The 23,009-nt window shown below is 42.3% G+C and overlaps 2 long non-coding RNA genes across 5 annotated transcripts in view; one reads left to right on the top strand and one right to left on the bottom strand.

The window, feature by feature from the left end:
- LOC135258256 (uncharacterized) lies at window positions 1-19,493 on the bottom strand. Of its 3 annotated transcripts, none has more exons than XR_010330929.1 (4): window positions 19,358-19,493; window positions 8,181-8,410; window positions 7,383-7,486; window positions 1-1,009 (listed from the first exon to the last, which is right to left on the bottom strand). It is a non-coding gene; the product is annotated as an uncharacterized LOC135258256 (long non-coding RNA). The 3 variants fall into 3 exon arrangements; XR_010330928.1 differs by lacking the exon at window positions 1-1,009 and adding an exon at window positions 6,213-7,117; XR_010330925.1 differs by lacking the exon at window positions 1-1,009 and having other exon boundaries at window positions 6,213-7,486.
- The window catches only part of LOC135258263 (uncharacterized), a 23,072-nt gene continuing 18,909 nt past the window's right edge, over window positions 18,847-23,009 (top strand). The window contains exons 1-3 of one of the 2 annotated variants that reach the window (XR_010330930.1): window positions 18,847-18,996; window positions 19,109-19,171; window positions 19,446-19,624. This is a non-coding gene — a long non-coding RNA (uncharacterized LOC135258263). Of the gene's footprint in view, window positions 18,997-19,108; window positions 19,172-19,445; window positions 19,625-23,009 lie in introns of those variants that run through there. The other variant, XR_010330931.1, reaches the window with a different exon arrangement.

Here is a 23,009-nt window from a genome sequence, read left to right on the forward strand (position 1 = left end):
TGAGAGCGGGTGCTTTTATTCCGATACAGTGTGGATGATACAGGGCGGCTCCATATAATTAAAGGATCATTCTGCATGTGTCACTGATATTGATATGAAGGGTGAATTGAAGGTGTTAACAAGCTTGGCGAAGGCGTTACCTTGAACTATGAAATGGAAGAAAAAATTAGATATTTTGTAAATGTGATTCCAGTCATTGCTGTATGTCGTCAAGGAAACATTGCCCAGGGGCATATTAGTTTCCATTTAACAGGTTCTTAATCAATTGGGGGGTAAAATTATATAGTCACTGCATATGTTATCTGTTTTACAGCTGCGCAATTGACAAGATAACAATTCATTCTACAAACCCACTCATTTTTACTTTAGGTTTTTGGTCTGTGTGGTTATGATTCCATCATTATATATTTCAGCTGCTCTGATGATTCACTCATCTGGATTTCCTGGTGCAGATGAGGTAGAGAACTCAAAGATAAAACATCTCTATACCTCTCTCTACGACTCTCTACTGTATATAGCTGGATTTCACAAGGGCAGCACATATGAATCATCGATTAATTGGTGCGCACAGTTAAGTCTGTACAGCCCTTAGGGTTATGTAAAGGGTTTCCTAAATGATAATAATAATGAGCTTGCTCAGTTGCTCACCCACAGTGACCCATCACAGGCCTCAATCACCAGCCATTACCCAACATGCAACTCTGCTGCCATTCTCTCATCCATTATGGCCTCATAGCTGGTTCTCTGGGCTGTGAGTGTGTCTGGGTTCCTTAGCACCATGAGGCCCAGGGTGCTTTGGCGAGGTTCTCATTCCGAAACGGCGAATGTCCTCACGCCATCGCCGCGCCGTCTCGCCACACATCAGGGAACGCTCAGCGGCACCGGGCAAACCCCGGGATCAAAAACGCAAGCCCGGAAAATAACGGGCGGAGCAGGCTGGACCTCCATCAGAGGTAATTGCGGTGGCCAGGCCCTTTCAAGGTAGTCTCCAGTAAGTGTCCGGCGTGATCTGTTGAAATAACACGCATGTTGCCGTTTGAAATGATGGAAATAGCAGTGGAGGGGAGTAATTGGTGAATAATGGGAAAACCCACGTATCTCCGGAGACTATTAGTGTCACTGGGAGAGCTAAACATTTGAAGAAATTTGTCTTCAACACAATAAAGCTAAGCAGGCCCCTCCAATTTTTCCTAATGTCTTCCATACCCTTTCAGTTGACTCTGAAGCTTCGTAATTACTCGTGGTCACGTCGGACTCAGTCTACTTTTTTCATCGAAGGAGGGACGCTATGTAAAGTCTTTGAACACGCACACATAGACGCTTGGACACACACACACACACACACACACTGACACACACCCACTCAAACTGACATTCGCTCCAGCTCAAATTGTACGTTGCCTCATAGACTCTGCATGTCATCAAATTCTGCCGCGATTTCAGCATCGCGTGCATTCGTCTGCGAGGGCATGTGGCTGCACAAGTACTTCTGCTGCCAAAACTTTCACGGGAGTCATCCGCCAAAGTCTGCATGGTATATGTCTTTGGCAGTCAATAAAATGAGAGCCTCACTCCATTGTTCAAGAGGTATCCACTCCTAACTGGCTAACTGCACAGACCTCACTATACATTCATATTGACATACAGTGAAATCTTGGGGCCTAAGCTCTGACCAAAAGCCCAGGGGTGGCGATCAATTGCATCGATGAGCAAGAAGTCGGTCTCAATTTTCACCGCTGCCTTCTCGCCACACTCTAAATCGGGGGGGGTGGGGGTAAGGGGGGGGGCAGCTGAAGACTTGGACACCCTTTCAGTGTTGCCATGGTAACAGGGATGTTTTGTGTATGCATTTTAATCCACTTTTTTGTCTTTTCTTTTTAAAGCATACTCAGTTTGACTCGATGGAGTCTGCAGGTGTTCAGCTGCAGCAGAGTCTGGTGGAGACTGGGGGGTGGGGGGGTGGGGGGATTATGAAAAATGATGGTGCAATCTGGTGACAGGCCCAGCACAGGGGGCTGTGAAGATTACAACAAACACAAGAGAAGAGCATCAATCTACAAATACAGAGCGCTGGAGAGAACGGCCGAGCCAGGATTAAGTTTATTAGGAAAAATACCCCATTACATTTAGATACCCAGGATCACTATATGTGTTCACTATAATTGAATATTGCCTACTCCGATTTATTGCTTAGATGCAGCTGGTCCTGTTTCAATCCTGCTAACTTTTCCTGCAGTGCTCGAGTGAATGAATAGCACTACATCAGCCATGAATTTGTGCAATTATGAGGAGCAGACTGCAAAATAGCATATTTCAGAACTGTAAAATGGAAGACATTATGGATGATATACTGGCCAATGAGCCACTGAACTGTTTAGAGGACAATACACAACGCTAATCAAAACATTTTTAGACAAACAAGTCCCAGACAAAGTAGTTAGATTAGCCATCTCGTACGGTCTCAAAATAGTTTGTCAAACCGTGCGAGGAAATACTATGGCGTAGCCACGAAACATTACTCAGTCATGGTTAATCAGAAACGTGGCGTCCATATGATTTCAGAAAGAATGAAAAAGCTGACATCGGTGAGTAACAGCACATTAGCCATGGGACAGCCGTGAATCATCTCATTCCACCTTGAGAGACTCCGAGTCGGGGTTTAATCGTTTCCACCGGACCGGCGGCTCAAAAGCACCAGAAATTATTTCCGCCTCTTCCACAAAATGCGTGTTGTCGGTTAACAGCTCAATCGTACGCAGAGACGAAATCCCGTTGTCGGGTAAGTGACGGGACATCGCAAAAAAATCAGCGCTCTATCGCACGTGTGAGTCACTGCAAGAAAGTCATGGCTTTACAACAACTTTGTCCTCCGCTTGGTGTGGGAAATTAATGAAAGCTGAAAAGTGATTTTTTGTAAGGCCCCCGGAGGGCAAACATCAATAAACTGTACCTAATACCCCACAACACTGCCCCCAAGATATAATTTAATCTCACTGGTACACAGTGCCCAAAGTAGCACTTGCTTTGTTTTATCTTGCTTATTTTCTTTCTCTTTTTTTTCTGCAAATTACATACGAAGGAAGAAGGAGCCATTTTTTCCCCTACAGCGGGAATCTAATCAAACCCAGCACAGCTTTTTTTCTGACACTGAAATAACGCATGCTGATATAATAAAGGTATTTCTTCCTTAAGATCAAATAGACACATGGCCCTTTTCTATAAGGAACGGGGTGCTTTCGGTAATTACTGTTGTGTAATTGTGTTAAGATGCACTTGCAAGTTGGGCTACTTCAGTAATAAGAAATGGGGAACACTATTTCTATGATGGTTCCAGTGAACGTACAATTACATTTCTGTGCCATGATGATATTTCTGATATTCCTACTGTTAATTCAACTTTTATTGCTACCAATTCATGACACAATATATGTGACTATGCAAAATGAACAATTACAGACATATATATATTAAATACATGAAAAATATATGATCCAAATATGGGGTTTGACAAGTCTTCATTATAGGATTTGATTTCATATTCCAAATTGACAATATGTTATTTATAATTATATATTTGATTGTGCCAACAATTTACATATTTTGGAATAAGGTAGCATGCATTTACATAAATTAAAATCCCCTAATTTCCAAAAATGTGTGTTTTAACATTCTGCAGAAGCCTCCACAGAGACCAGCTTTTGGAATCACGTAGAGATGGCATAATCTCCTAAACTGGGACATTAGATGGACAACGCTCTCAAAGCAGGACGTTGGGGGACTTGTAACCACGTTTATCAAATATTACAGACGACAAGGTTACAGATGGACAGTTCAACTGCGGTTTCCCATAATTTGATTTAACATGCCACCTGGGGTGGGCAGGAGATTAATGAAGGACGTGCGAGATCGGTTTCACGCAACTTCAGACCTCTGCACCCGTCCACCGGTGGAGTTGCCTGCCGTCTCGACTGCCCCTGAGTCTGCCTTGCTTTCCCTTTTCATAAAAGTATGATAATAATTTTCATATAAATAATAATCTTCCTCTGAGTCTACAAGCAGCTCCTGAGGTTGCTACCCTACATTTGCTGTTCTCTGTGAAACAAATATGCCAGCCAAGCTATCTACTGCATATTCAACAGCCAATGGGACAAAAACGTGGGGCGGCAGTGTAGTATAATGGGTAAGTGACTGGTCTTGTAACCTAAATGTCACAGGTTCAATTCATGGGTAGGGCACTGCCATTGTATCATTGAGCAAGGTACTTACCCTGCATTGCTTCAGTATATATCCAGCTGTATAAATGGATGCATTGTGAATCCTAAGTCACTCTGGGGATAAGGACATCTGCTAAATGTGTGTAATGTAAATGTAAACATGAGTGTAAATGTAAATGCGAGTTACAGTATACTGTATATTTGGAATCATCTTTAGCCAGGAGTTATCCGAGGATTGAATTGTGCACATCCAAGTGTGGATTGGCAGATTCTAGTGGGTGACTCCATAGCCAATTGTAGCTTTGTGTGGAGTCAGAAGCCTGAAGCCACGTCTAACACTGTCCAGGCCACTGAAGTGTACTGGAGTACTTGGCAATTCCTATTGCAAGATGGGATGACTGCACAGAGGCCTTGATTCCAAACGCATTTGTGAGAGTATGTCCCCCCACTTTAAATTCTCATCTGGAGGGAGAGTGATCTGCTGCACAGACCGTTTAGCCAAGTTGGCCTCGCGGGACATCTGGAGAGCCAGCAGGATAAGAAGCTAGCTTACACTGTATCTGCGCATTAAAGGAATGGAAGAAGTGAAGGTGGTCTCCACAAGAAAAACAACAGCACTGACAGCAGTGTCCATCGCCGAAGTTCAACAAGGTGCAGCCGTCTAAGATGAATATCACTGGGCTGTATGATTGCTAATTGCATCACTTGTTTGTTAGCATTTTATTCATAGTTTCAAGAAATATTTGTGCTGGGACAAATGCGACATTGTTTAGTATTGTAATTAATTACCATAAGACAAATTAAACCAGCGTACTATTTGCTGTATGCTTGCTCCAAAAGCTGATATCTTACTATGTCAACTGTCCATTCTAGGTTTGAATGAAAAAACAATAATGCAAGAGACCTGTGTAACAGCATCTCAAAACCTCTTGAATGGAAGTCCCAAGCTCTTAGAGCACAGTTAACATTATAGTGATGCTGGACATAAGAGCAATCAAGATTAAAATAGGTAGACAGTGACACTGGCAATTTATGGTCATTGTTAGATCAAACTAGATCAACAGACAGCCAGTACCTGAACAGAGGAATCAATGAAAATACAGCGCCACCTACCATGCACCCTGTTCTAGCATAAGAGAAACAAACACTGTACCCAAAACTGGTCATAGGGGGGTACAGGACCTGTTTTTTTTTGCACCCTAAAATCAGCAACCAATTTAGGCCCAAAAACCCAGGTGTGGTTAGTCAGTCTTATAATCAACTGCCTTACTGTATCAGTTAAGAGCTGAGTAAAAACAAACAAATAAATAAAAAATAAAAACAGCATGCCATCCATGACCAATAGATGGGATCTCTGGACCGGTTGCATGGAATATCTGGTCTATATAAAGACAGCAGATCTAGGTCCCAACCACAGATCACAAGGTTAACAGAAAAATCATTTTCAGACAGCAGGAGAGACATAAACACAGGGCCCATCGGTCGTGGTCATTTTGTGGCAAAAAGTTTTATTTGCACGCTGTAGTTTAATGTTGTCAAACAGTCATTGGTACTGCAGTATTTTCATGATTATTTTAGTGGGTTTTTTTGACACCTTAACTTTTTCAAAAACCCATAAATACATCAATGAGCTTAAGCAGTCAGACATTTAATTAATCTCGAGTCTCACCGCGCACCTGAGGGAGAGCTGCCAAGCAGAAGAGGGGGTTGGGGGGGGGGGTGTGATTTTAATAAATACTTGACGGACAACTTCATCATGACTGGCATCATCACCAGAGGCTACAGCTCTCAGATTGGTAATAAGCCTGGGTGTGCGTATGCAGGGAGAAGTGTCGCACCAGCAGGAATTTACAACCTGGGCATAAAACAAGCAGGAATCCGAGCCACTCAGGCAGGTATTCCTGACCGAAGAGTAAACAAAGAGAGCCATTGTCATTCAGCATATGGGGCACACTGGGACACAAGATGCCTTCTGAAAAAAGAGATAAGGAAGCGATAAGAAATAGCAAACATGACAGATGTTTTAAAAGCACCGCCTCGTGTTAAAGGGAGCTTTAGCTTGTCATTTTCAGTAATACTTTAGGCTGGATATCTACCTGCAGTTATCTCAGAATGAAAATGTTCAAAATCATTTTTCTCCAAATGTGTATTTCACCAAAAGATTTTCTGTCTGGACTATGTTCCTTCTTCCCAAACACCACTACACTATCACATTCTTTCTCAAATATGCATCCTTAAAATAAGTGGAAAATATTATTATGGTGAAAAAGAGCAGCCAGTTTTTCGAATGCGTAAAAACATGATATGGATTGATTTAGAAGACATGGACAATAACACTTATTTTCAAATAAATTCATGTATTAATTTTTATAGCAGTCTGTTTTAATGGTCTGAATGTCACAGTGGAATTGAAGGCATCCTCTGTCATTGAACCAGAATCAGAGTTCAAAGGTACAAACCAACTGTCAGTCAAAACTGTCAAATTAACCTACCCAGGTATTTTATGGCAAGACACACTTATGTTTTCTGACATTCTAGTCAAGATACTACTTTGTAAAAAATAGAAATCAATTAAGAAGGACCTACCATGAATTTAATACAACTCAGTTACAGACCACTACAGTTTATTTATTTCATAATTGTTAAATATCCATATGCACACATACTGTATGATGAGTTAATGTGTTGTCGCAATGACAACGTCTCCTACTCCCACTTTTCCAAGGTAGCGCTCATACACACCCTCAAATGACAGCCTGAATATCAAAACTGAATTGCTGGCAAAATGTTCTGCTTTAGCTTTATTTAGCCTGATTACATCTCTGGCACCAGTTTCATAAATTGTCATTAGCAGTTAATAGTACATAGTTTGTTTGCGTTTCACAACAACTTTGAACTGCAACCTGAAATTACACAAATAAACTCAATGAATATGACACAGTACAAAAACAGGAAATGGTTTTTGCTTCACCTTTCATGACACTAAAATACATGTTTTTTAGTAGAGTATAAGTAAATATAGCATTCTTCAAAAAAACCAAAAAAACAGTACCTCCTCCTGTCTCAGTATTGGGACACACCACACCCAGTGAATCATGGGGAAAGCTTCTATGATTGGCTAGAGAGCCCAGGGCCCGGAGTGACAGACGCAGAGGAGAAAAAGCTGACCTCCAGTTGTTCGGTGCGGTCGCCCCCAGACGTGATAGATGAGCGAAATGCTGGCCGAGGCCCAGCGTGCGGTTATTTGATACGCCTCCCACATCCCTGCAGAACTATAAAGACGTTGAAAAACAAAATATGTGACATTCCACCTCGATGGAGCAGGATGGGAATGGAGATATTTTTTTTCTCTTTTTAATTTACAACCAGTGCAAACACTGGCTCGTAAATGAGAACTGGCAAGACAAAAAAACATGTTTCTGCTGCACATTTATTTTATTTTTTTAAATCACTCAGCCGTAGTAGAAATCTTTTTCTGTGAAACGTACAACTGTTCAATGAGCACTTAACATAGCTGCAATACTAAAATTGCCATGTTCACTTTTTTTTTGTAAGAAAAAAACTATGGAATAGATCTTTTAGTTTACAAATGTCACAAATGCAAGACACTGGCCCAGAGTGATTCAGCATTTGTTCTTTAACCTGCTATTAACATACAGTTTCTTTGACTCACAATTAAATAACACATCTTGTTTTTTTTTTTCAAAACTCTGGTTGACAAATTCAACAATCACTAAAATTAACTTGCCAAACTGTGTTTTAAAATAAATGTGTGTATTTACTTATGAGTCAAAATTAAGCACAAATGTTTATTAAGGAAAATCACTTCTCTAGACCTTTTCTTCTATCGAATCTAAGAAGCCTGCCATCTGTTGGTTGACAGTGGTAAGACAGTTTGCGTCAAAGGAAGATGGCGGGAAAAAAAAGACTCAAAAGGGGCGGGGGGTCTTATTTTCATTCACATACCTGCAGTGGCTGGGGTTCGGCATGTGTCAGAAATCATGTTTAACGTTTGTAATGCTGTGAGAAGTCTGTGTCACGGCCTCTGAAAGGAGCCCTCCCTCCCGCCCGCCTTCGCACGCGTCACGCTGGGCGAGCCTTGATTGGCACGTCTTGCATGCCTAATTGACTCCTGAAGGAAGACTATGGCACCATCCTGGGCTTGCCAGGAGAGAGGCCCCAGGCAATTCTGGGAACTTCAATGAAACAGGAAAACAAAAGGGAGGAAAGGGAGGAAAAATAAAAACTCCTCACAGTAAACATCCTGGGTTTACACTCACCTGTGGGCTTCAGAATCACTTTGGCCATACTGTTTATTTATTTATTTATTTATTCATTCATTTTTGCATATGCCTCATTTTAAGATCACTATTTTGCTCGTCCATCCAACAGCATTATAAGAAACTTAGAGGTTTTTGGATACACTATTCTGGTTGATACAGGAGTGATATGCAGCATGGATATTTTTAAAAATGCATTTACACTGTATGCATTCTTTTAAATTCAATTAACAAAAAAAGGTGTCGACACAATTTAGCCTTTTCCTGTTGTAGAAGTAGGGTGAAGCGTGATTGCAATAGAGGAAGGTATATTACAAGTAAAGAAATTAGGCTGGGCCTAGCTCTGTCCGTCGTACGCTCGATACCCAGAACAATCAGGCTCTAACTGCACATCACAGTGACAAAGATGCACCTCTCTTCCACCTATCTGTATTGATCTCCCATCCTCTCTAAATGACCCCGTTAACCACAGCCCCCAGGCACTTTACCGCGTTGAAACCCACTTAGCAATAAAACTGCAGCTTCCCCTTTTAAAACACCGCCACGTTTCGCGGGGTGTGAAATAACTCAACCCCTCCCAGAGCGATGAGATCATTAGGAACGTATGACTCCTTATCTAAACAATGAGCATCATTGAAAAATCGATTCCGATGTGATTTTTTTTTTTTTTTTGCACGTCCTTTATTTATGTTTTTGTTTATTTTCGCGTGTGACACGCAGGTGTCAGCAGAGGAGATAGCATCTTCAGGTCTTTTCTCAGAAAGCACTGCTGATGCTGCACTGCACTGCAGTAAAGAATAATGGCAGCCAATCAACACTGCTGTAGGGTGGACAAAAGGTGCAATTCTTGGCTTCACCACTACAGATTATGGCACTGTGGAGTTCTGATGATAGTATGCTAAGTATCATCAATAGAAATCATTTGAAAGGAATTGTCTCAAATTATTAATACTTCATGAATAAATATCAACAAAACAGCTTCACTTTATGCTGACTTATTGCAAACAGAAACTTATTTCTCTTTTATAATAGCCTATTTTTAATATCACTAGTTCTGTCCTGCTTGTCTATCTCAGTGTTTTAACAATTTCCTAAATGCTTGCCATAGAATTTCTGGAGTTTTAAGAATTTCTGCAGATTCTTTTGTAGCAATATATCATATCCGTGTGTACAATCACAATCTAATCATATTCAAAAAATGTGTAATAATAACAAGCTTATCTTAACAGGCCTGAAAAAGTGCACAAATGTTAACAGCGTCATAAGCCTTTTAACCGAATTAGGGGGTGACTCAATCACGCCTCAAACCAAACTGACTTAACTGTTCAATATATTTAAGGTTATAATATCTTCAATTCATTCAAAAAGAAAAGACATTTAGTAATAACTCAAACACTAAATAAAGAACATCAAGTGGTCAGTACAAAATATGCCATTAACATGAGAAAAGCCCAATCATAAACAAGAGTACTGTGTACCTTGTACCTTACACAATACTGTGCATATCAGTGTCTGAATTTCAGGTATGCTCTGTCGTAGCTTCGAGTTGCAAACAGGTTTAACAGAAGTCATTTTCAATCCCGGTTCGGGTAAACTGTAGGTGAACATTATTCCATTTCTTACAGGACACTGGCTGCTGAAAGGATGGGGCTGGAATTTTTGTCAACCTTGCTGGGTGCAGAAGAACTTTCATTAAAGAAGGAGATTTAGTGCGCTGGAAAAGACAGATGAAAGAGTTAGAGGCTAATTATCAGGAAATTGAAAAAAGATGGATGTACTGCGGAGACTACAATTAGTGAAGCGCTGGATATCAAAGACTTATCAAGTGTAAGTGAGTGGCTGTCTGAAGTGGGGCTACAATTAAGGCTTTTGTGGATGATCCATAATAAAAAAATAGTCCTCATTCAAAATAAATCCTTTTGAGTTTCAAATTGACTAAGCCGACAGACAACAGATAGACATGACAGCCTGTGCACCAATGAGATACAGTTTGAAATGGTGGCCTATTTTTGTTAAAAGAGAAACACATTTGGTGTCATGGGGCCCAGCATCTACTCTAATACCTGAATAAGACTTATGGTTCATTTTAATTTCAGTTTGAAATGGTCTGACCAGTCTGTGTGTACATTTTTAGGCCTTAATCTCAAGGACACAAGCACCTTATTGATTCTTGAGCTGTTGACTTACAGTATGGAAGTGAATTCATTTTTTAATGGACGTATATAGTTTATTATCATCTCTGAATGATATGAGCGACCCCCCCACACACACACATACACAGACACCATTCGCTCATTCTGGCATTCTATCCTGGTTCATTACTTCACAGATTCCATTGCTTAACAGATGCAGGTTGCACTGAAACACAAATGGGTCACTCTGGGGAAGTGCAATTGTGTGTGTATGTGTGTGTGTGTGTGTGTGCGCATTTGTGCGGCGCTCAGAGGGCGAAGACTGTTATGGTAATATGAAGCCGGCTGTTGTCCAAAATCATAGTATTTCTGAATGAGGGCAATATTCGAATAATCAGGAATTTAAAACGTGAAAAGGATTTCAGAAATGTCAGCAAAGGGCCTGGGTGTCACACCCATGTTTGTTTTATCTCTGCCTGATCTCAGGGCCTCCCCTGACGGCTCTGTCCTCAGAGGCCCCGTGCATATGGATGAGGGAGATGGAGTCGTCTCTTTTGGGTGAAGTCCCGCGCGTGGCTCGCTGTCAGGAACACGCTTTGGCAGGGAGCCATCCGGAAGGTGCCTTTAGCTTCGTGCGTCCAGGCCGCGCACGACACCATGCATCTCACTTAACCCGCGCGTTAGCCGCGCGCCGAAACTCGGGCGCGAACCGAACTGACTCGAGCGCGGGACGACCACGACACAGCCCCCCCCCAACATATGACCGCCGCTCGTGGGCCTTTCCTCTCCAGGACGAGCCGTATATCCACTGAATGACAAGGGGCAGCCAAATTTACCATCTGGCTGATTTTTATGTTGTTATTAATATGCATATAAAATACTGTTTCTCGGTTCACTTACAAAAAAAATAAAAAAAACTGCCTGTGGTTAACAATGGAGGGGGGAAAAAAACAAGTTTTGAAGGCAAACTCTCGCATTTGCAGTGCATTTAGAACAAAGCTCTTCGGGGACTGGGAGTCTTTAGTAAAGGACTTGCGTTTTATTAGTAGAACGATATAAAACATGACAAAACAACTACTGTAAGAAGCTGAGAGATTTTCATAGTCTCACAGGGATTTGTATGTAGGGCATGTGTTATCCTCCTCTCTGTTTTTTCTCTGTTGTGAAATGCTGGCAGGGTGATCTGAGGATAGGGGGCGCTGTAGCACAGAAAGGGAAGAGAAGAGCAGTATGTTCCCTGGTCTGCGTACACTGTGTTGCCACTTCATGCTCAGAACTGGATGTCTGAAACCACAGACACATTAGAAAGGGAAAGATACCCGAATGAAAAAGCAGTTTGCCCATATGGCAACGAATCAAATATGAACATATTTACACATGGTGTATATATTGAAATATATATCACATGCATATTGAAATCATCAAAATCTCCATAAAATTCATGGATATACAGTCTACATTATGCTCAAATATATGTCATTTATGTTTGCATACTGCACATTTAAAATATTCTTTCATGTTTGGATTTTCTATGTTTAATACACCTTACTTAAGGGAGGTTGAGAGTCACACAGGCTGGTGTGACATATTGCAGCAAACACATTATGCTTCTCAGTGCCAGAGTGTTCACAAAGTAATTTCACAGCATACAACACATGCTGAAGTCTTATTTTAAATTCAGCGCAATGCACCTGGGTGCTTTGGTAATTTTGTTAAAGTCCCTATGTTTTTTTTTGCAAAATTAAATCAAGTACAAGTGTTTCACTTAAAAAAGGTTTTCATTACTTTCCATGTATGTTTTTCACCAAGTTTACATCCCACAGAGAAGTGGGCTGGTTTTTAGTAATGTCAAGTAACGTTCAACGCCCACACTGATATATTTTCTCTGTATGTGCGATGCATTTTAAATATTGGGTATGCAACACAGACAGCCATGACATGTGAATGCTAGCAGTAGTTGCAGGTGTTCTTTCCTCAGAATACTCTTCCATCCCATCACAACACAAAACACGCGGGACACGGTGAGATGGGCGCGTGCAGAGTTGAGTGGGCACAACACAGAACAGGAAGTGAGCTCATTCCCGCCAAAGGGAAAGGTACAGACGCTCGATATTAAGGCCCGCCGTTTGTGGCACGGATCTCTCAGAACGTCTCCGCTCGCTCTCAGCCTACGAGCTCGTTAAGGAGACGAGCGGAGCCGAGGCGTGAATTAGACCGATGACAGGCCGAGTTTTTTTACACGCCACGATGTGACAGTTTGCCCTCCGCGAAACGTGTAAGGCGTAATTTAGCGGAGGCTCAGAGCCAGGCCTTGCCTGGAGAAGCGGCGTGATGAAGCAGACAAAGGCAGGGAAGGAGGGAGGGAGGGAGGGAGGGAGGGAGGGATGGAGGGAGGGAGGGAGGCCGTGGATCCGGGGCGGAAAGCGGGGGTTGGCGAGGGGAGGGGTGCCCCCCACCAGAGGGGGGGTTTGGGGGTTTGGGTAATGAAGCTGGACCAGAAGTGTTTGCTTTCTGCTGTTTGAAATCAAACATCTGATCCTCATCAGCGGTGACAGCTTTAATGCCTGTCCTCTCTGACAAATTTTTAGCCAATGAGGAATGCAAACAGAGCTCCGCGGCGCTTCACGAGCGCCAGTCACGTGACGGCGAGCCGGCGGGCGGCCGGGAGCGGGCCCTCCCAATAAAACACCGTGCCAGTAAACACACGACGGCAGGAACGCGGGGCGATTCTGCGGCCGGCGGAAAGAGGAAGGGTCCGGACCGCGCGCTGCAAAGCGAGCCGCTCGGCAGACATCACGCTTAACCTCTCCTCTCAGACGCCGCGCACGGTTTACAGCTGCGACTGCTGCAGTAAACGCGGTCTGTTCAGCTGGAATTGTGCAAACATCCTGTTTTTTAATAGGGGACCACTTGTTTTATTTCATATTTACATTCCATTACAGTTTAACTGTATTTCCAATGCATGTATTTTCACTTTTCATGTTCAAAAATCCTAGAATATATAAATCTAAAATTAGCAGATAATTCATGATAAATACTGTTTGTACATGCCAGCATTACTTTTCATGTATTGACCAGTATTGAAATATATTTAATACAATACTACAATTTAAGCATCAGTGCACCTGTATTAAATCTTGACAGTTATATATGTGTGCGTGCACGCACGTGTCTGTGTGTGTGTGTGTGTATGCGTACATACAGGCATGTGTGTTTGTGTGCGAACATATGCAGATCTGCGTTCGAGGAAAGTCGGTCAAGGTATCTGTTCACTGCATAGCAGCACCAGCCCTCATAGTTTATAGTAACAGATGTTGCATCAACAAAAGCCTAGGCTGTATTATTTGACAATTAAAAACAATGCAGGTGATAACCGAATGCAATTATCCCATTAACTCTGACAAAATCAATAAGTCTGAACACAGATCAGTCTGTTGTCCATAATTTATCGCACTCTTCACAGCATGGTGAGAGCCAAAATCAAATATACTATGGAGGGATTTTGTTTCCCTTCCAAAATATCAATTAGGATGACATCCATTTATTTACATACTACTATTCTTTTATCTAGTAAGTTCACACTTTGCATTTTACTCCAGGGTATAGGGATTTAGTGGACCTCCAAAGTCCATCCAATTCATCTAAAATACAAACTCTGAGAATATTGCTATAATTTATATATTCTTCACTGTTATCCCAGAGCTGAGAATGAAGCTCTGGTCACACCATAGCAACATTCCCATACCACTAAGAGGCCAGGCATCTGAATAAAGGCCACTATGCAATCGAGCTAATCACATTATGCCACTTTTCACCAACAAAGCAATTAGGAAGCACTTGTCTTAGGTGGGTGTTTTCAGTGTTTTTATCACTCCAAGGTACATTTTCAGTAGCATTCTAATAGAAACATTTCTTATTTGGACTGCAGACGCCATTTTTGCTGGTCTTTACACAATTGCGTTTGATCATTCCAAAGACACTGTGTCAGGTGATACACCGGCACCTCTCTCTGCTTAGCTTGGTACACTTTAGGTTTCCTTCAATACAACAAGTGGCTGCTGTCAACGCTGTGTTTGCAGAAGTCCGTCAATTTTTACATCTCTATTAATGGATATTTCCCCCCTCGCCTGATTACGTGTAACTGAACAGAAGTTAATTTAGTGAGGACTTTCCCTTCCTCCTGGTTGTCACGGTGACAATACTGTGCAGATCGCTATTGTTCAACTGTTATCACTTTCCCTCCCCTATCTGCCTAAATGTGAGTTTGCTGGCTAACTGGTCCTGAGAAACTCGGATTACCATAGAGATTTGGATCCGGGTGCATGCTGGCCCCCCTAAAGTAAGACTCATCTGCTCTCTGTCTCCCCATAACCAAGGCGGGTGTGGGGGTGGAGGGTGCGAGTGGTGGGGGAGGTGACTGTCAGAGACTCCCCGCCAGCTTCTAACAGTTACTGTCCTCCAGTGGGTTGGCTTCTCATCTGTGATCTATAGGGTGATGCTGACAGTAGATATTCTGGCAGCAGTAAAGGTGGCCTGATTGGGAGAATAATTACAGTATGCAAATGAGTGTGATTCCTCCGCTGGCCTTTTATGGATGACTCCATTGTGCCATCCATCAGAGGCACACATTTCTGCAGGGTGGAGAGAAGCAGATTTAAAGAGACAGGGGAGGAAACGGTGGGCCCCTAAAGCTGGGTTATCCACCCTTAACACAAACACACACACACACAAGCGTTTGTGACTGTACCCATACACCCCTGCACGTGTAAACCTGCTCTACCAGCAACAAACTTTCACCTTTTTCATTAGTCGTCTTCAACCTTATCGTTATAGCACACATACATACACACACTCACTCATCTACTCTAGAAACACCAAACTTTAAACTTATTCTTCTACATCTGCAATCCTTCATCCTTATAAACATCAACTTCCTCCCCAGAATTATCCCTGTTGTTATCATTATCATCTTCTGCTTTAAGCAAGCTCATCATCTTCATTAGTAACAGATACAGGACTTGGGAGAGACAAGGGAGAAAGGCCTTCATATTTTCCTGATTATACCAGCAGTGCACCATTTTACATTTCATTTCCCATTTTCCTGCACTCCCTAATCATATCACCAGACTGCAACCACCTTCTCACTTTCCTCCGTTCGTAGGCTTACAAAAGGGCAAGGGGGGTTAACATATTCAGAGTACAATGGAGTATGTGACACAGATTATTCTAAGTACTCAAAATTGAGTTAATAAAGGTGGGTAGATTAAAATGTCCCTGCACTGTTAGTGAATTGCACTCCTGTGACTACTTTCACAGACTCCCCAAGCTCTTAAACATGTACCAAAAATGGTATGTTCTTGAGTCCAACCTCTATTCCCCCCCCCTGCTCTGTCAAGGTTTGGTAGAGTCCGGCCCAGAAGGAATGTTAACCCACAAACCTGGTGCCTGTCACTGCTCCTCATCACATCCCTGGTAATTAAAATCTGACTGATTTATTGACTGACACCAACAATTCCCAACCCGGTTTTTATGACATTCATACCTCCCTGGGCTAATTTTTTTTCAAGCAGCCTTTATAGACAGAGTAGGAGGAGGAGGAGGGGGGGGGAGGTGGGGGGGGCGGATGAGACAAATGCACTAACTCTCGTTTTGTGAAAAAACATACGCACGCTCATACACGCACCAGCCCTTGTCCCTTTCTTTAAACAATCGCTCTCACGGGTGCGTGCGCCCATACGTATGCGCGGGTCCGCAGGCACGCAAAATATATCGCGCATAGATTACTCATGAAAGAAGTAGCATGCGGGATAAATGCCATTGTCTTGTCAGCTGTCCCCGGGCGGGGAAAAAAAAAAAAGCTTTCATCATGGTTTTGTCTCCGCTCCGGCTAACTCGCACGTGCTTCCTGTCCACCTGCCACATCATGCGCTTAACATGAGGAGTTCCTAGCATGGCGGCTCATCCGAATAACGGCTCTGCACTGTTTTACTGCAAAGTGGAATGGAAATGGAAGGCCAAACTAATTAAGAAAGGCAAAAGAAGGCAAGGCACACAAACAAAATGAATTGTGGGTAGTCTGTTGACCTTGCCACAGCTCGGCACAATATGGGTACATCAGCTGCTTTGTGGTGTTGAGGATAAAAAAATTGACGCTGGAGCTGCACGTAGCAGTAGCAAAGTAATGTGCCCCCCCCCCCCACCCCCCACGTCCCTTCCTGTGGAGATACCAGCACGTTTATATAACACAAATTGCTAACCTGTAGTATCTACAGCAAACTTTTGATTGCCTTCGATCCGCGATTGTTTCTTGCAACCTATGTTGGGTTGTCACACTAGATTAAACTCTTCAGTCGAAATGAAAATGATGACTCAAGCCAGTGTTCATCAATATTCTAAATGGTGCGTCAGTAGACAGTGAGGTCATACCTCAAGGTCAAGCTGAGGTCAAGCATTCCTAGTTGACGTCTCCTACATGCAATTTGAAAAATGAGGACTCCAACTTTGACCTGTTTTTAAAAGAGTCTGGGTGCTTGTTTTCAACGCTCAAGCACTTAAATATTAAGAAGAAAAATCCTGGTGTATTCTCACCCTCTTAATCCATGACAGCTGGCACAGAATGCTAGACTTGTTTTAGTATAGTTTGGCAAAGACCCTTCCAAGTCTTTAATAGTACTAATACAATTTTTAAGTGCATCTGACAAATAACAGATTCTGAATAGCTATGTCTAGTGATTAATTATCCACCCTGTTTGTGCTTAATGGACCTATCATTTTAATGATAATGATGCACTTAATAAGCATCTGTCTGAAATGCATATACAGTGTAAAATGGCCCCAAAACTGCACATTGATATGCTATGTTAAAATCATTAAGGTGTTAACAGTTGTCAAATGGCCCAGGAAAGCATGTCTGGTAATACCATCATTAATGAAAAAAAATGTACATGCACATACATACATAGAGGGGTGGCGTTAAACTTGCTAGGAAATGCCTTTTGCGAGTGCACATTCTTCCTGTTCTTCAGGGGAGCGGATCGAACTGCGCGATACGAAACGTCTGCCTTCTTCCCTCAGCCCGCCCAAATATTATGCATGCGCAACTGAAGTTTCCAACTCTGTGAGGTATTCCGTTAAACATTTTCTGTTTTAAACAGATCTGAGTGGATGCGAGGGGGTGGGGGGTGGGGGGAAGAAAAGGGGTTTACAGACTCTACAGACGTGAGGTCTGTCAGAAATGACAGCTTGGCATGCACAGGCACTCCTCATCTCTCCAGACATCTCTGCATACACAATGTCTACCTCAGGTGATACAGATGGAGAAGTCAAAGACGGGAGATACCTTACAAGGCAGTTTGGAAGGAAACATAAATATTTCATCAAAACTGCATTTACACACACAAACAAACAAAAAGAAGAGTGTCTAGAATGTGCCTGAGGTCTCTCTCTCGCTCACTCTCTATGTCTCTTTTTCTCCGTCTCTCTCTTGCTCGCTCTAAAGAAATATAATTTGAAAAGAGCTGATGACAATGCCACTCTCACAATAAATATTCTTGCAAGTTGAAATATGTAGAGTTCATTGTTGTCCAAAATGAGGTGTGTGCTCTCCTACAGCATAAATTGTAGTGGCCTCCTCGTTCCACTAGTTTTACAAGGGCCCGATACAGTATATCCCAGCACAAAGTCCAGCATATGAATGCAGACTGTTCATGTTCCGTTCACCCTTCTTCTCCTAAATCAGGTCAGAGTACAGTATGGTAAATTCTGCAAGTCAGACGAACAAGTTCATAGACAGGCAATGATTCAACCCATCTACCAGATTATATGTGATATACTTGCAGTGCCCTTTACAGTGAATAGAAGCGGAGCACTTCACAAAAAAATAGAAAGGTCAAACTGCATTCCAATTCAATCACCAATTAACCAATATATTCACATAGTCAAATAAGACAACTTGAAAGCAAGTCAACCCTTAAATAGATACAGGACATGTTGTGCTTAGGAGCAATCATTATTATTTTGGGGAAGACAAGGCTGAGGAATATTCACATAGAAATCATCAAATAGCTGACAGGACCCCACAAATGACAATCTGCTTGTGTCACCTGTCTTAAGTGAAGTCATTCAGCTCTGTTCAGAATATTCAAAATGGCCTGTTGTAGGTCAAAAGGCACAGAGCCTTTATGCAAATGTTATGTAAGCTAAAATAAAGTTTTACATAAATAAAAATCCTTCTGTAGCGGAAAATATGTTTTATGAATTGGAAATGTAATTTAAAAAAACAATGTTTTGATTCAATCGTAATGCACACGCAGAAACAAGAGTAAATCCCCAAGCAGCGGTAGAACACGGAAGCAGCTAGCTGCCTTTGCCGTAAGCAACCATTAAATAAGCATGTCAAGCTCAGAACATGGAAGCTTTAATGACAATAATGCAAATCTGAGTTTTCTTGTGATGTAACGTGAAAACATCTTTGTTGGCACAGCGAACAGTCGTCCCAAGACCTCACATCAACTTGCTAAGAACACAACTCCCTCAAGTTGTAGCGGTAAAAGGCCTTTCTTAAAATGTTTCTCTTTTTTTTGGTCTTCCGATGAAAACTCAACTCACTTTTGAGTTCTGCTTCTGCTTTTGCGAATTTTAATGTTGCTGTATCCCCCACGGTCTTATTTTTAAAGTTAAATGTGTAGCCTACCTATAAATGTTCAGTTTGTTTATTTGTTCACATACGCACCTGTGGTGAAAGCCTTCTCCTTTGAATTTCCGCTTTGAAGAGGAAGAATCTTTTCAGGAGCCCTGGATTACGAATGTGTTTGTTTTAGGTTTAACGAGCGGGTGTTGCCGTTTTCCCGTCTTCAACCCCCACGCCTCTCCAGATCAGAGAGACAGGGCTGGTGGTGCCTATGCAAACGCAGTAAATTGTCAAGGATCTCTCCGGCACAGACATCAACGTTATCAACACATCGTCAGACGGAGTGCCGTCTTTGGAGGGGGCTCTGAGGTGAGCGCAGTTGTCGAAATAGTAAATCGCTCAACTTCGCAGAAAACATTGGATGGTTTGACGGAGTTGATAACAAGGAGCTAATAGACACGTCTTATTTAAAGAAGCAATTAAATAAATAGAACGTAGCCTACTGTCAGCATTTCGTTTCATTTGATGTCTATAAAATTGGTTTCTTTTAATTCTTGCAAATATTGATTTGGCGTAGGTGTTACCGTAAGCCTTGTTTTTTTACATTTCAACGGACATGGACATTACTTTCAGGATGTTTAAAATACAAAATATTGTCTCGAAATTATAGAGTTCAGCATTGATTTACTGCTCTTAACAGAATAATTTGTAATTCTATAATCTCGGGTATGGGTATAGGCCTTGGAGTGTTGAGGGTCGCAGTCCTATTTTTCCAGAGCACCACCTGTAGGAGCAGTAGTCGCATTGCCATTTTAGGAAGCGAAAATGGATCTCGCACAGAAACGACGCACTGTACTGTAAAGTGCCTTTGTCGGTGTTTTATCCTTCATGTGTGGCGAAGCATGAAGCATCCCGGTTGTTATTAATGTATTTTTAAAAAAACATGAGAACGACTAGAATGACCACAATGGTTAACCAAATAAATAAATAAATAAATTAATAAACACATAAATAAACGCTTATAATGCTCCGTGAGGCCCAATCAGTATCATATTGAGTGTGGGGACTGTTCCAATAGCTGTCTGCAAACATACCAATTTGTTCTTCTAATAAATAAATAAACAAATTATTATTATTGTTGTTGTTGTTAATAATAATAATAATAATAATAATAACAATAATAATAAAAATAATGATAATACAATAATAATAATAATAGTAATAATAATAATAGCAATAATATTAATATTAAATGACAATTCTAAAGGATGCTTTGTTGTAATAGACTAACAGATTTTTACATTTAAGAAGCATTATAAGTTGTTAGTCTATCTTCCTGATTCTTGACACACTAGAACAATAATGCAATGTAAACTAAGCCAATTTCCTACTAATACTGCCCTGAGAATACATTCTGTCCCAGAGCAAATGGGACTCTTAAGAATGTTAACATTGCCCGAGCAGCATGCATCACGTTTTCCACGGATGACAGTGATTTACTGACCTCTTCTGGGGATCTAGGCATAGCCAGTTTAACAGGGGTCTGTCTGTCAGTGCATGTGGAGGGGCAGGGCACAGTTTGAAATATCAGGACCACGCCGCGCAGGCGACCTCACGTTCCCGGCGCTTGGCGTGCTTCGCGCCGCACAGCCGCGTTTGTCGCTCGAGTCACTGCGTTCTAGCATTCCGACGCCCGCCCGTGTCGTGTCTGTGTGCGGGGATCGTGCCACACGTGTCGGAATAAACAGCCAGCCTTCCTCAGCAAGAGGCCAAACGACCAAGTAAACACATTTTACTGCTATTCGCGTTACGCCTGAACATAAATATACACAAACACACCCGCGCTCCACACACACCCATGCACACAGTTATGCTCACACATTCTGATACATGCATGCATGCGTGCGTGCACACAGACAAACACACACACAGACACACACACACACACGTACGCACACAGACACAGAATGGTATCATTCAAGAACCCGTATTAGTTTCTAATTAGTTCCTTGAGACCCCTCCGTTCCCTTCTTGTCTTAGCCTTTCACTCGGATAATTTTGGTCTTTGTGACCCCCTTGCATTATCATTAATCCTGAAGAACCCCATCCTGTTTTGAGAGACTTTGATAGGGTGCCAGTAAGCCTCTGGAGCTCTCTGACTCTATCCCCATTGCAACCCCCTCCCCCCATCCCCATGCATCCATCCATCTCATTGACTCTCTCCCTCTTTTTTTTCCGGTTTTTTTTTTTTTTTTTCCCTTTCATTCGCTCGGCGCTGTTTCTGTCCTGGGCTCCGTGCTGGCCTACAATAAGGACAGTGCGTGTAGCACAGCTGCGAAAGGCCTCACAAACGCTGGCTGACAAGAAGTGACAGCTCTGTATATCTCTCAGTGGCAGTGACAGCTGACAGATGGATACCACTCACACACAGGGAGAAAAAAAGGAACGAGAGAGGGAAAAAAGCCCCCGGGAAGATTCGCGAACATTACTCTGTGCTCACAGGGGCAGGGTTTGATTGAGCACAGCAGAGAATAATAAACCCTTCTCCATCCGATATAGTGCCAGCTCCCTCTCTCTCTCTCTCTCTGTTTCCTAGTCCCTTTATTTCTTTCACCCTCTCTTCTTTTTCCTTTCTCGTTGTCTTGTTCCCTCGGTTACTCTCCTTTGGTTTCTTTCACTCTTTCCCTGTATCATACAGTTCTGCTTCATCGTTCTCGCTCTCTCCCCCTGCTTGTCTCTTGCTTCTTTTGTTTTTCTCATCCTCTCTTCATTTTCTTTTTTCTCTCACTCTCCCAGTCAGTCTCCTTTTGTTCCTCTCAACATCTCCCTTTATCCCCGGCTCTCTCTTCCTCTCCCATTCACCTTCTCTCGCTCTATCCACCTCTCTTGCCTCTAAACGATCTCCCTAACCTCCTCGTCGCTGTATTTCTCACTGTAAGGTGTTTGCGATTTAAAAAGACATTAGGAATGGAAAAAAGGTTGTGCTTTCTGATAAAAAAACCAAAGCCTGAATCACAAGCAGAAAGCGCCGTACGGATCAGCCCCTCCAGTACAGGCTCAGAGAGGATTTGTAGTTTTTTTTCGGCTTTATTGTCTTTGGATGTTCCTCATTCTGGCTCTGGTGTTTATGTTAGCCCATCTCCTGGGATATTGAGCAGAGAGGGGGCTGAGTCTGACGACTTGGCAAGATTGCGACTCTCTTGTACTCCAGTGGCTATTAGTCACGACACAATCTCCTCTCGCACTTTCAAAAAGGTGCGTATAATTAGCCTCATTCAGCACTGTCGTTGGCCAGATAACCATGATCTTTCTTCCTTTTTCTAACCAGTCAAAAGGCAGATATATGACTGTCTTCACTAGCAGCAGACAAAGTTAAATGCAGCATGCTACGATGCAGATGGGGGAGTTGAATGATTGCGTGGGCGAACTGGATCTTAGAGAAACCTGATATTTAGGAGGGGGTTTTTAAAGAGGATGCGGAAAGAGGTTTAATGGTACTAACTTTGTAAACCAGAGCAGGAGGAAACCTTTTTTACTGCTGTACCCTCTGTTGGTCAAGCAGTTTGTTGAGAGTTTGCTCGTCTGTTATTTTTTAAACACAGATTCTTTCTGTAGTTCTCACTGTTAAGAGATGAGCAGTGCATGTTTCACTAGGCCTATTTCGTCACACTAATTTTAAATACGGCCACTTGCTGTGATTGTTACCACATACACCGTTTGGCTTGTCTGTTTTACGAAATAACCCCCACCCCGC

This window comes from Anguilla rostrata, chromosome 1 (genome assembly GCF_018555375.3).
Source record: "Anguilla rostrata isolate EN2019 chromosome 1, ASM1855537v3, whole genome shotgun sequence".
Taxonomy (NCBI): domain Eukaryota; kingdom Metazoa; phylum Chordata; class Actinopteri; order Anguilliformes; family Anguillidae; genus Anguilla; species Anguilla rostrata.